Source organism: Solanum pennellii, chromosome 9, assembly GCF_001406875.1.
Source record: "Solanum pennellii chromosome 9, SPENNV200".
NCBI lineage: Eukaryota > Viridiplantae > Streptophyta > Magnoliopsida > Solanales > Solanaceae > Solanum > Solanum pennellii.
The window spans coordinates 56,476,478-56,488,095 of record NC_028645.1 but is presented as its reverse complement, the minus strand read 5'-3'; positions in this window follow the sequence as shown (position 1 = coordinate 56,488,095).

Here is an 11,618-nt window from a genome sequence, read left to right as displayed (position 1 = left end):
ACTTGGAGAAGATCAAACAGAAGTCTACAGAAAATTATCGAGAGTACGCTCTTCGTTGGAGAAAAAAGGCTGCAAGAGTTCAACCTCCAATGTCCGAACGTGAGATCACTGAAATGTTTATTCGTACTCAAGAGCCTGAGTACTATGAAAGAATGTTGTGTATGATGGGACAAAAGTTTGTCGAGATTGTCAAAGTGGGAGAAGCTTTGGAAGATGGTTTCAAGACTGGAAAGCTCACCAAACTTACCGCATTGCGATCTAATGGAAAATCTGCTAGAATCAGTGATATGGATAAATCAAAAGGAAAAGTGGAGGAGGTAAGTATGATCACGGCTACTCATATGAGGTCAGCTTCTCAAAGGAAATACCAAAACCATAATGTCAATCAGGAAAAATTTCCTCACCCAAAATTTAGGAAGGCTCCTAAAGTATTTACACCATTAAGGGAATCTCAAACTCAACTTTATGAAAGGTTGAAAGCAATGGGTATGCTCTATTCTATAGAAGGAAGACCAGCCAATCCTTTGGGAAAATTTTACAGAGCTGACCACAGATGTTCTTATCATTCAGGAGCCGTTGGACACGACACAGAGAATTGTTCAACTCTGAAGCACAAGATACAAAACATGATCAACAACAACTTGATCAATATTGAGGAAACCACCTAAATGGATGACATATTGGATGCTTAAGAGTGACTACAAGACATTTCTGAACTGAGTCATTTGAAGATATTCATCATCAAAGGTCGAGAAGAAGAATGCCCAACATTGGCCAAAATTTTGCGTATGAAGTTTTGTTACCTTTCTTTTAAAAATGTATCGCACTTTTCTTGGCCTGACTACGTTTGACCTGATTCCTGCTCCAACGGGATACGTAGGCGCCACAACGGCTCGGTCATATACCCAGTAAGATTTCCATTTCCCTTCATAATGGAAACTGGGACAGAATTTTTGAGAGGATCTCAAAAATTCATTTAAAGTTGGACTTCTTTAACATGTCAAAACAGAAGACCAAAACTCGACGGAGTTGGCCTTGGATGGATCTCAAAAATTACGACAGTCTAGTCTGCAACTGGAACAGAATTTTTGAGATGATCTCAAAAATTCCACAAATGTCATTTGTTACTTATTGAGGTAAATTGGGACAAATTTTGAGGAGGGGCCTCAAAATTCCAGAATGAGCAACCTCAGAGTTAACAGAGCAAGTTATGAGAATTCTTATATATTGTAGACCGGGACAAATTTTGAGGAGGGTCCTCAAAAATTCCATTAAATATGTCACATAAAGGACAGGCGAGCGTATAAGCCTACTGCAAGAAGGAGCATGGAGACAAGACCAACACAAATCAGTCTTTCAAACTAAGAATTTTTCTTTGAATGCAGGAACATAGAAGTCACAAAAATGGCTATATAAAGCTGTCAAGGATGACAAAGGGCGTCACCTGCACCCATCGTGGACTCATCAACGAAACCTAGAAAATCTTCAACCTCATTTTATCTCTATTTCTTTATATTGCCTCAAGTGATAGACAAGTTTCTTTTATCTTGCAGGAATATTAAGGTCGAACACTGATAGATTCTTTCAAAGTTGCAAGAAGCGAGGTGCAGGAGGATTGCTAGTTATGAGTCATGATCAAAGTTACCGTTGGACTCATCATAGCCTAATCTAGATAAGCCAAATGACTCAATCTAGTTCCTCAATTTTACTTTTATTCTTTACTTCATCATCGATACTAATGTTTGGTGTCGAGCTTTGCAGGTGATAGTATTGATAAAGTCAAAATTATATATGAAGCGATGTCAAATTTGAAGATGATCAAAGTGACACTAACTTAGAAGTGTTGCAAGGAAATTTGCCGAGTCCATCACATCAGAAAGATGATGATGACCAATATCTCCTTGAAAGTCAAAATTATCGAATTGTTATAAGTTTTCGATAACGATTAAATGACTGCAACAAACTCAAATTCTGCTGAATTTGTCAAGGAAGACGAGAGTGTCTTTATTTTCTTGTGAATGAATTAAGTCATTCACCTCGATAATTCTTTCTTTTAAAGAACAGAATCATAGTCGTGACGTGCATAAACGTCAATTTAGTTTCTAGTATGTTTGTCGCGTAGCAATTTCGGCGTACTTTGTTTCTTGAATATGTCAGAGTCATAATTCTAATTTGTTGGGTATCCACCCCATAAGTGGATTATGTGTTTTGATTGGCCAATCAAAGACTTTAGCATATAGTTTGTTGGGCGATCCACCCCATAAGTGGTTCGTATATATGCTTTTCCATTTCAGGTTTCTATTTTTGAATCAGTTGGAATATTATCGAGCCATCCACCTCGTTACAGTTGGAATATTATCGAGCCATCCACCTCGTTACAGTTGGATTATTATCGAGCCACCCACCTCGTTACAGTTGGATTATTATCGAGCCATCCACCTCGTTATAGTTGGAATATTATCGAGCCATCCACCTCGTTACAGTTGGAATATTATCGAGCATCCACCTCGTTATAGTTGGAATATTATCGAGCATCCACCTCGTTACAGTTGAACTATTATGGAGCCATCCACCTCGTTACAGTTGGAATATTATCGATCCATCCACCTCGTTACAGTTGGAATATTATCGATCCATCCACCTCGTTACAGTTGGAATATTATCGAGCCATCTACCTCGTTACAGTTGGAATATTATCGAGCCATTCACCTCGTTACAGTTGGAATATTATCGAGCTATCCACCTCGTTACAGTTGGAATATTATCGAGCATCCACCTCGTTACAGTTGGAATATTATCGAGCCGTCCACCTCGTTACAGTTGGACTATTATCGAGCATCCACCTCGTTACAGTTGGATAATTATTGAGCTAGCTAGCTCGTTATAGGGAGCTCCAAAGAGGAGAAAACTATCCCCAAAATCAGTAATTTTACTGAGAACAGGAAGCATTTTATATCGCTCATGTCAAAGACTTGTGAATGTGTTTGTTTATTTCAAACCATTCCCCAATAATATGAAATTTACAAAGGTGTTTAGCCAGATTCAAAGGCGAATCAAACAGGAATCTCAACGAAGGTTTCACGATTTCCGTAAAGGACGCTATTTGCATTGCGTTATCAAAGCAAGATATTTATTGTCAATCAAGACAATGCATTACCCTAGAAGAGATAGTTATTTTATTATTTATTTATCGATCAAGTCGATATATTATTTGGAGGTCGTCTTGCCGTTATCATCAACAGAGACGATATGAGTATTCATGCATTGCGAGATAAAAATCATGCATCGCGGAAATCATGCATTGCGGAAAATCATGCATAGCGGAAAATCATGCATCGCGGAAATCATGCATTGCGGAAAATCATGCATAGCGGAAAATCATGCATCGCAGGAATCATGTATTGCGGAAAAGTCATGCATCGCGGAAAATCATGCATTACGAGTCAACAATTATGTACGACGAGAAGATCTCATGCCTCGTCAAAATTTATACATCGCGGGAAGACTTCATGCCTCGCCGAAATTTATGCATCGCGAGAAGGTTCGTACCTCGCGAGAATTTACGTATCACGGGAAGATATTCATGCCCCGCAAGAGGACATACACGGATAAAGAAAGAGCAACACTTATCCATTGGCCTCGATTGCATTCTGTTATTTCTTATAAAAGTAAACATCAAGAAGAGCATCGAAGATGACGACAAAAGAAATATCAATATCGCATTAGCGTTTATTTATTTATTTTAGCATCAAATGAAGAGTATATTTAAGATTATATTGCAAAACGCAAGTCATAAGCTTTATTTGCTGTACGTCAGACCGATCGAGTTGACGTCGAATATTGAGCAGAACAATGAAGTGTCGACACGGTAAAAGACACTGTCTCCCATCCTAATTGCATTTTTTAAGCTGACGAGTTTTATCTCAGTCTTTGTCGAGAGCATCCAAAAGGATGAATTCTCCAAAAACCACAGGTGCGGACGACATCAAAAAGGATGCAGCACAACGTGGAACTTCTTCTTAGTAGCGAACTGGGACACAGTCCAAAGAGGAATGTCAAACTCTTAGGACGCGAGCAGAGGAGCGACTTCCACCACAATCGAACCACCCCTCTCGAAGCATGCGGGTCTTTCCTTAGTTCTGTCAGTTTCTGTCTCGCATCCGGAAATTTCGATTTATCGGAAGCAAGTTCCCAATCTGAGTGACAATACGCCAAGAGCTTCGGAAATTATGTCCGTGTAAGTTCTTAATTATGGGTGTGAAGCGCGCCACATTCATGGCTAAGAGGTTACAAGCCTCCTTTTCATACTCGTTAATTTGTCACTTGTCCAAAACCAAAGGTTATCTAGCATAATAGATCTCTTTTTCCACCGATCGAGTCGAACTACACACAGCCTGATTCCGAAGGTTTAAGGATATGTAGGCGGATTCAATGTTGAAAACTCGGCTGTATTCCAACATTCGCTCTCGAATCCTATTCTCGAGCATTCCGATACCTTCATAATTCGGTGTCGAGATGGCTTTTGATTTTTTCAAAATCGTGCGATAAATCAAGCTTATCGAACTACAAGTGGCCTGAATTCTCATGTAGCCTGAGATATGTAGGAAACCCGTTTCAAGGGTTCGGCCATAATTCCTAAACCCTTTGTCAAATCCCTCTTTTAAAAAAGCGAATGGGGTTGATCAAAATTGGTTTGGTCAATTTCATTTTCCTCGAATTGCTTGCATCAACCGAAGTAAAATGAGGGACAGTTGTTGACACCCAATTTTGACCCGCGTCGGTATAAATTAATTATCGAGCTTCCTAAATTTTCCAAATAATTTAAATTAATTAGTTTTATAAATCTTACGAATATAATAATATAATACATGAATTCTATGTTACTTCGAATACTTTTGTCATAATTTTTAGGTAATATACATATTTACATAATTATGTATATAATTAGTATATCTTATGATTATTCAAAAAAAAAATATCAAAATATACATTTAAATATTTTATTAAACTAGTTTAATCTAAAATATAATTATACTTTTGAATCACTTTTACGATTTTAATGATTAAACTACTAAAGAAAGAAGCTCGTTAATTAGTCAATACAAATTCGTCATTTTAATTGGTGGTTTGTTAAATTAATCCAATTCCCTTCCCCCATTTTAATTAATTCCCCCCACTCCCAATTTCAGCCCACCTAATTCCCTCTTGACCCAATTCTACCCAACTAATTCCCAAGCCCAAAGCATGCAACCCAATAAAAACCCCTCAACCCAATTCCCACATCAGCAGCCCATTCCTTTAACTCCCAGCCCACCCAACACTAAAATTAATCTCCTAGGCCCAACATCAAACCCAAACCCAATAACCCGACCCGACCCAACTTCCCTCTCCCTCTTAACCCGCTCCGACCCAAACTCCCCCCCTTTCCCTTCCCTTTCTTCTTCCCCCTCACACCACGCCATTTTCGGAAAAGACAACAAAAATCCCCAGCAAAAAACAGAACGCTCCAGACGCGACAGCACCCCAAAAATGGAAACGCGACCCCCCCACGCTCTCTCCCTCGTCTCCCCACGCCCTCTCTCTCTCTCTCGCGTGAGAGAAGCAAGACAAACGGACACTGCAGTCCTGCTGTCTCGTACGTAGCCGCGCAGTGAGCAAACGACACAGGAATCGTCCTTGTTCGTCCTTGGCGTCGTGAGATTGAGCCACGTCGTTCGCCAAGGACGAAGAAGCAATCTCGACCCTCCACGTGCTTCCAGTCCGTTGCATTCTTGGCATCAAAAGGGCATATTCCCTCAGATTCGGGAGGATTTCGAATTTCAAATTCGAAATGGGCCTGAAAGAAATACCTTCGCCCCGCCTTCTCCTCGAAAACCCTAGTTTTTCTTTGCCTATATAAACCCCTTTCTTCTTCAGAAAAGGGGTTAGAAATTTTTAGGTTGGGAAATTTTTGGTTTGGAGGAATTTTCTCATTTGTCGCCGAGAGTTGAGATTTTGGTTGAGAAAAATTCTTTCGGTTTCTTTTCTGTTGGGTTCGAAAATTCCTTTAGTCTTTTTTGTTGGGTCGGAAGGATTTTGGGAAAGATTTTGGGAAAAATACTTGTTTCTTTCCCTCCCCATTGTAGAAGAATAGTCGAGATTCGTTGAGAAAGTTAGAGGAAAATCCTTGGCGTCACTGTTGCTGCAAGAGAGTTCAAAGCTCATTTCGGTGGTGGAAGCTCGCTATCTCGCTCGTCGACCCCTGTTCGCTGCCCAGGAAGAGGTATAGTTCGCTCCCTTTCCAGCTTTCTCTTCTGTGTTTGTTTTCGGCGCGATGATTCTTTGTTGTGACTGGCGTTTGCTCGAGTTAATAGTTTAAATGTTTGTACGTATCGCTGTTAATAAAATATGGCTGTTTTTCGTTGTTCTGGATCAAATGCGTTAAAATATTCGAGTGTTGAGTATACATGGCTTGTTTGCTGTGAATATAAGATGTTATATTTGTCGGTTGCTCGATTTCGAGGTGTATTGCGTGCTGTGATTATGTTCAGTTATGCCTGCTGGTTTTGTATTGCTTTTTTGTTCCAAGTTTGCCATGGCGTAGCAGCCATCGTCTTATCGTATCAAGTTCAATTTACTCTGGTTTGAAAAGCTATGGATTGATAAAATGATGTTGTGTCCTTCGTTTCCTCATCTAGATTTAGACGAGTGAAGCAAGGCAGCTATGTATCAAGTTCGTCGGTAGCTTTGCATTCGTGATTTTTTTTATTTTAGTTGGTCCGTCTTTATGCTTAGCTTCGAGTTTCAGCTCCTAAAATCCCCATTTCGCTCAAGTTAGAGGTTGTCCATGGTACAATGAGGTCCTTGTGTGTTTGCCGAATGTGAATGAAATCTCCTCTTCTCCCTCATTTTGGTCATGACAGCCTTGCGACACTAATATTTTTCTGGTATTTACTTTCCGTTTCTGATCGAATCTGCCTGAGTTTGTGTTGGCTGCAAATTTGATTCATAAAAAATGTTCATGTTCCCCCGTCTCTTAAGCTAATTGATAATTATGTCACACCGATTTTCACTTGATTAGTTCTCTGATTTAATTTTCCTTTTATTCACGTGACGTCAAGTAGAATCGTGTTGTTTTTTGTCGCTTGGAGTATGAGTATTGACTTGTACTGATTGCTCAAGCTCATGAGATTATGCATATCAATTTGAAGTTAATTTGGCATATGAGTTTTTCTTAACAGTAATCTATCAAATATATGGTTTTAATTTCAAAATTTCTCTAAAAAAAATGCATCTAATTCCAGCAGCTTTCCAAGTATGCATTTTTATGACTCTTAGCCTTAAAGTTGTCATTAAAATCGCTGAATATTGATTTTGCTGTTCATGTGGATATTCAATTAGCATTACGCGTGAAGAGGCCCTTGTTGTGCTTGTGTATTTTGTTGATTCTAGTTATTTGTCTAAAAAATGTCAATTCTCATTTCATTTGTTTTGGTGGCATGTGAAAACTCCTCTCGAGTCCGCTTTGAGACTCCATTCTCTTCCTTGCCTTTCCGAAGAGCCATAAAGGCTTAGAAGATTTTCATCGAGTCCAACTATCAAGGCAAACATATGGAGTCCAACTTCACGAAGATTGAAGGAATTGGAAGAAGAGAGATTGGAAGACTTTTCTTTATTTTATATTGTATTTTTATTTTGTAATGGGCATAAGCCCTTGTCACTTTACTCTCTCGTATTTTTTCTTGTATGTTTAGATTAGGACAGGTAAAAACGGGTTTAAAAAACCCAAAACAGGTGGGTCCAAAACTCGGTCAAGGCGAACAGAACCCGAGTTTGGACCCGAATCTCTCTCTCTCTCTCTCCCTCTCTCCCTCTCTCTTTACTATTTGCTTACGTTTTTTTTTTACTCGAATGGCGTTAGTTTAGGATTAGAAAACTCCAAACCCCGTCGAAACGCCTTTCAATTTTGTCAAACTTAAAACTAATTTTTAAAACAATGAAAGTTGTTTCAAATTCGTAAAGCTTGTTTAGATAAAACCTTAAGGAAGTTAAACTTCGAAACAGATTCGCAAAAATTGCAAAAATAAACAATGAATGTTGCAAAACTTGTATACTTGTCTAAGTAAAAATCTAATAAAAGTTCAACTTCAAAATCGCAAATAATAAAATAGTCAAGTAGTTAATCGCCGGAAAACCGTATTAAACGGAGCGTCTTAGGTGCCTTCAACACCTTCCTAAGACACTAATAGGAATCCCGAACCCTCAAAATATTTTCAAAACGATTTTTCTGTTTAAATTGTTTTGAAAATGAGTTTTCTTAATTTTCTCAAAATTAAGTGGCGACTCCTAAAAGTCGAAAATACCTTCTAAAACAAAACAAACTCTTTCGAAAGATACTTTTTCGATAAAACACCTAAACCCTACATTTGATTAGAAAGTAGGCAAAGTATGCGTTAGGACAAATGTACCAAATATGACAGCTAGCATAACATCATAGGAGCATCTCAAAATGGTTGGTCAACATAAGACATAAGCATAAGAGATAATAACATATTCATAAACAGAATCTCCAACATAAGAATTATATAATCATAAGTCAACATAAGACATAGTAATGAGCATAAGATACATCATGTTCATGGTATAGTCTCTACTTAGACTTTCATGGTTACATACTTCAACCTTAAGTCTTTCATATTATAGGAGAACTACTTTACAAGCCACCTCCAAGTATACTTGTGCAAGGCAAGGATAGAATCCCATAATATCATCCAAGCTAAGTACCTCTCATTGGTCAATCTTGGGCATAGTCCACATTCATAGTCAAGACTTAGGTTTTCATGTCATAAGAGCACTACACTCCTAAAAAATCTCAAGTCACACTTGTGCAATGCATGTATGACATCTCATACTACCACACACACTAAGCATGTCCTTGGAGTGACCCTATTCATGCTTACTATTCATAAGTGTCATTCTAGACATACTTCATATTGACAAGGAGCTATCATATGAAGTCAATATATCTTGGAAGAAAACTATAGCAACAACCCAAGCTAAGTCTATACTATACAAGAGAACACATCATAAGTAGCTTCAATCATACTTGTACAATGTATAAATAGCATCTCATACTACTATCCACACTAAGTACCACTTTAGGCTATCATACATACATACTATTTGGGACTAGTCTCTCTTGACTATTTGCCTTTATTCATTTAAGGTACTTCTTTGTTAAGTAATAGGCAAGTCACAACAATGAATGAACTCTATTTTTAATTCAACGCTAACCAAGGAATAACACCCTAATAGGCTAGACCATGTTATCATCTTACTGACATATAACTATATTAGGCTAAGATAACTACCTTGGAATACACACTAACATGCAAGTCCAAGCTACTCTAGGAAAGGTACAAGAGTCTTATCCTAGGTACCATGAAATAGTCTTAGACCAGCTAAGTCATGCTACCTTTACAAGTATACTATGATACAAATACAAGCTATTCTTAGGAGAGTATGATTTTCAATCTTTAACTACCCCCAGGAGAGTATAAGTCCTCAATCCCAAGCTACCATGACTAACCTAAATCAAGCTACCCTTGAAATGCATTTTACAATGTAAAGTTAAGATACCTTAGGAGAGTATGAATCCTCAATCATAAGATATCCTTGAAATGCATCTTATAAGGCAGGTCAATCTACCCTTACATAATAATGTAATCCTAGTTTTACTATAATCCTAATCGTAATCTAATCCTAGTCGAAAAATAATCCTAATAGATATAAGTAGTCTAATCCTAGTGCATCTCTAATTATATATCAGTGCTATAAACTCGTCTGTCAGTTTCGTTAGACCTGTTCCTTTGACATTTTTCAATTGTCAACTTTCTTCTTTATCAACACTTGTTGTAGACATGTCAGTCAGCTTTGTTGGACATGTTCCAATCGCCAACTTCCTTCTTCTTCAACACTCCTCCTCAAGCTAGTGAGTAGAGGAACAATTAATCCTAACTTGCTTCGAATACCTAGAAAGAAAAACTTTGAATACCCATCAAAATCTTGTTTTGTCAATGCTTCAGTTTGAATATGATGTCTACTCGTTGCTTATGATAGTTTATTTGCAAATTGATACGAGTATTTCCACCTGTAAAAACACTTGAGAGCAGTATGATTATTCCTACCACAAATTTGACATGACTTAATATTATTTCTCTCTTTATATTTACTTTGAGATTATTCAGAGAACCTGGTCCACATAGATTGTTCTTAGAACTTGTTCCCTGTCCATCATGCTTGAAACTTGTTTTTTTGGAGTTAATGTTGTTGTTTCCTCTTCCCCTGCCTTTTTGAGTAGATAATACCATGTAGTGGTTTTGTTGTGACACCTCTTTTTTTATCTTCCCTTATATAAAAACTCGTGAGAGCATAAATAAATTGATTAAGGGTAGAATATGGTGCCTTACCTAATATGACAAAGGTCTTGTATTTGAGGCCTAAAACTCTAGTAAAATTAATTATTTTTGTTGCTTGAATATAAGATTTTTCCAAGCACTCCCACATCTCTTTGGCAGTTGAGCGGCCCAAAATTAGGTACATGCTTTCTTTAGATCTAACTCCTTAGCAACTTATCTTTCTCCTTCCAATCATCAATAATGTCATTATCTTTTGCATCTTTCTCAACCGCTACAACTTTCCCAGCAGTACGTCCAGTGGAACAACTACTTTTACTTAGTTCATAGAGGAGATACATTAGTTTCATCACATGAATCAATTGGGATATTTGTGTCCTCCCTATGAGGTAGTTTGCTAGATTGAGTTTAATGGAGCAAGCAATGATGAGTTGGTGAAGTGAGGAGGTCGACATAGTTTTGGTAGAAGTGGTCATTGCAACATGTGGTTTCTTTTTTTAGATCATAATCAGAGAGTGGAAGAGTTTTTATTCTCTAATACCATGTAGAAATCTCACGTTTAGGACTATAGAAATCAAGGATTGTATTGATGAAAAATAATGTTAAGTACATACTCCTTATATAGGGAGAGAATTTAGAGTCCTAAGTTAGCTATACTTAGAGTTCTGCTACAATACCTATTACTACTATAATAATAAAAAAAATTATAACTAATCTAATCCTAGTTGTACTATAATCCTAATTGTGATCTAATTCTAGTCAAAATATAATCCTAGTAGATATAAGTAGTCTAATACTAGTGCAACTATAATTATACAATAGTGTTGTAAACTCGTCAGTAAACTTCGTTGGAACTGTTCCATTGACATGTTTTAATCGTCAGCTTTATTCTTTATCAACACTTGTTGTAGATACGTTAGTCAACTTTGTTGAACCTGTTTCTTTGACATGTTCCAATCGTCAGCATCCTTCTTATTCAACATGACCTACTGATAAGTCCATGATTTGTACTCATTTAGGGCTTTATTCGGATAAATTTAGTGTTCTCAAATGTTTATTTTATGCTATTAACTGATGTAAAACCCTTGATTTCTAGGTATTTGGATTCAGAAACAAAGCATGGACACTAATGAGCAAAAATAAACAAGGCAGCCGAAAGAATAAAGAAAATAAGATATATCGATCGCCTAATCCGTTAATCGAGTTGCCGAGTGGCTATTATCT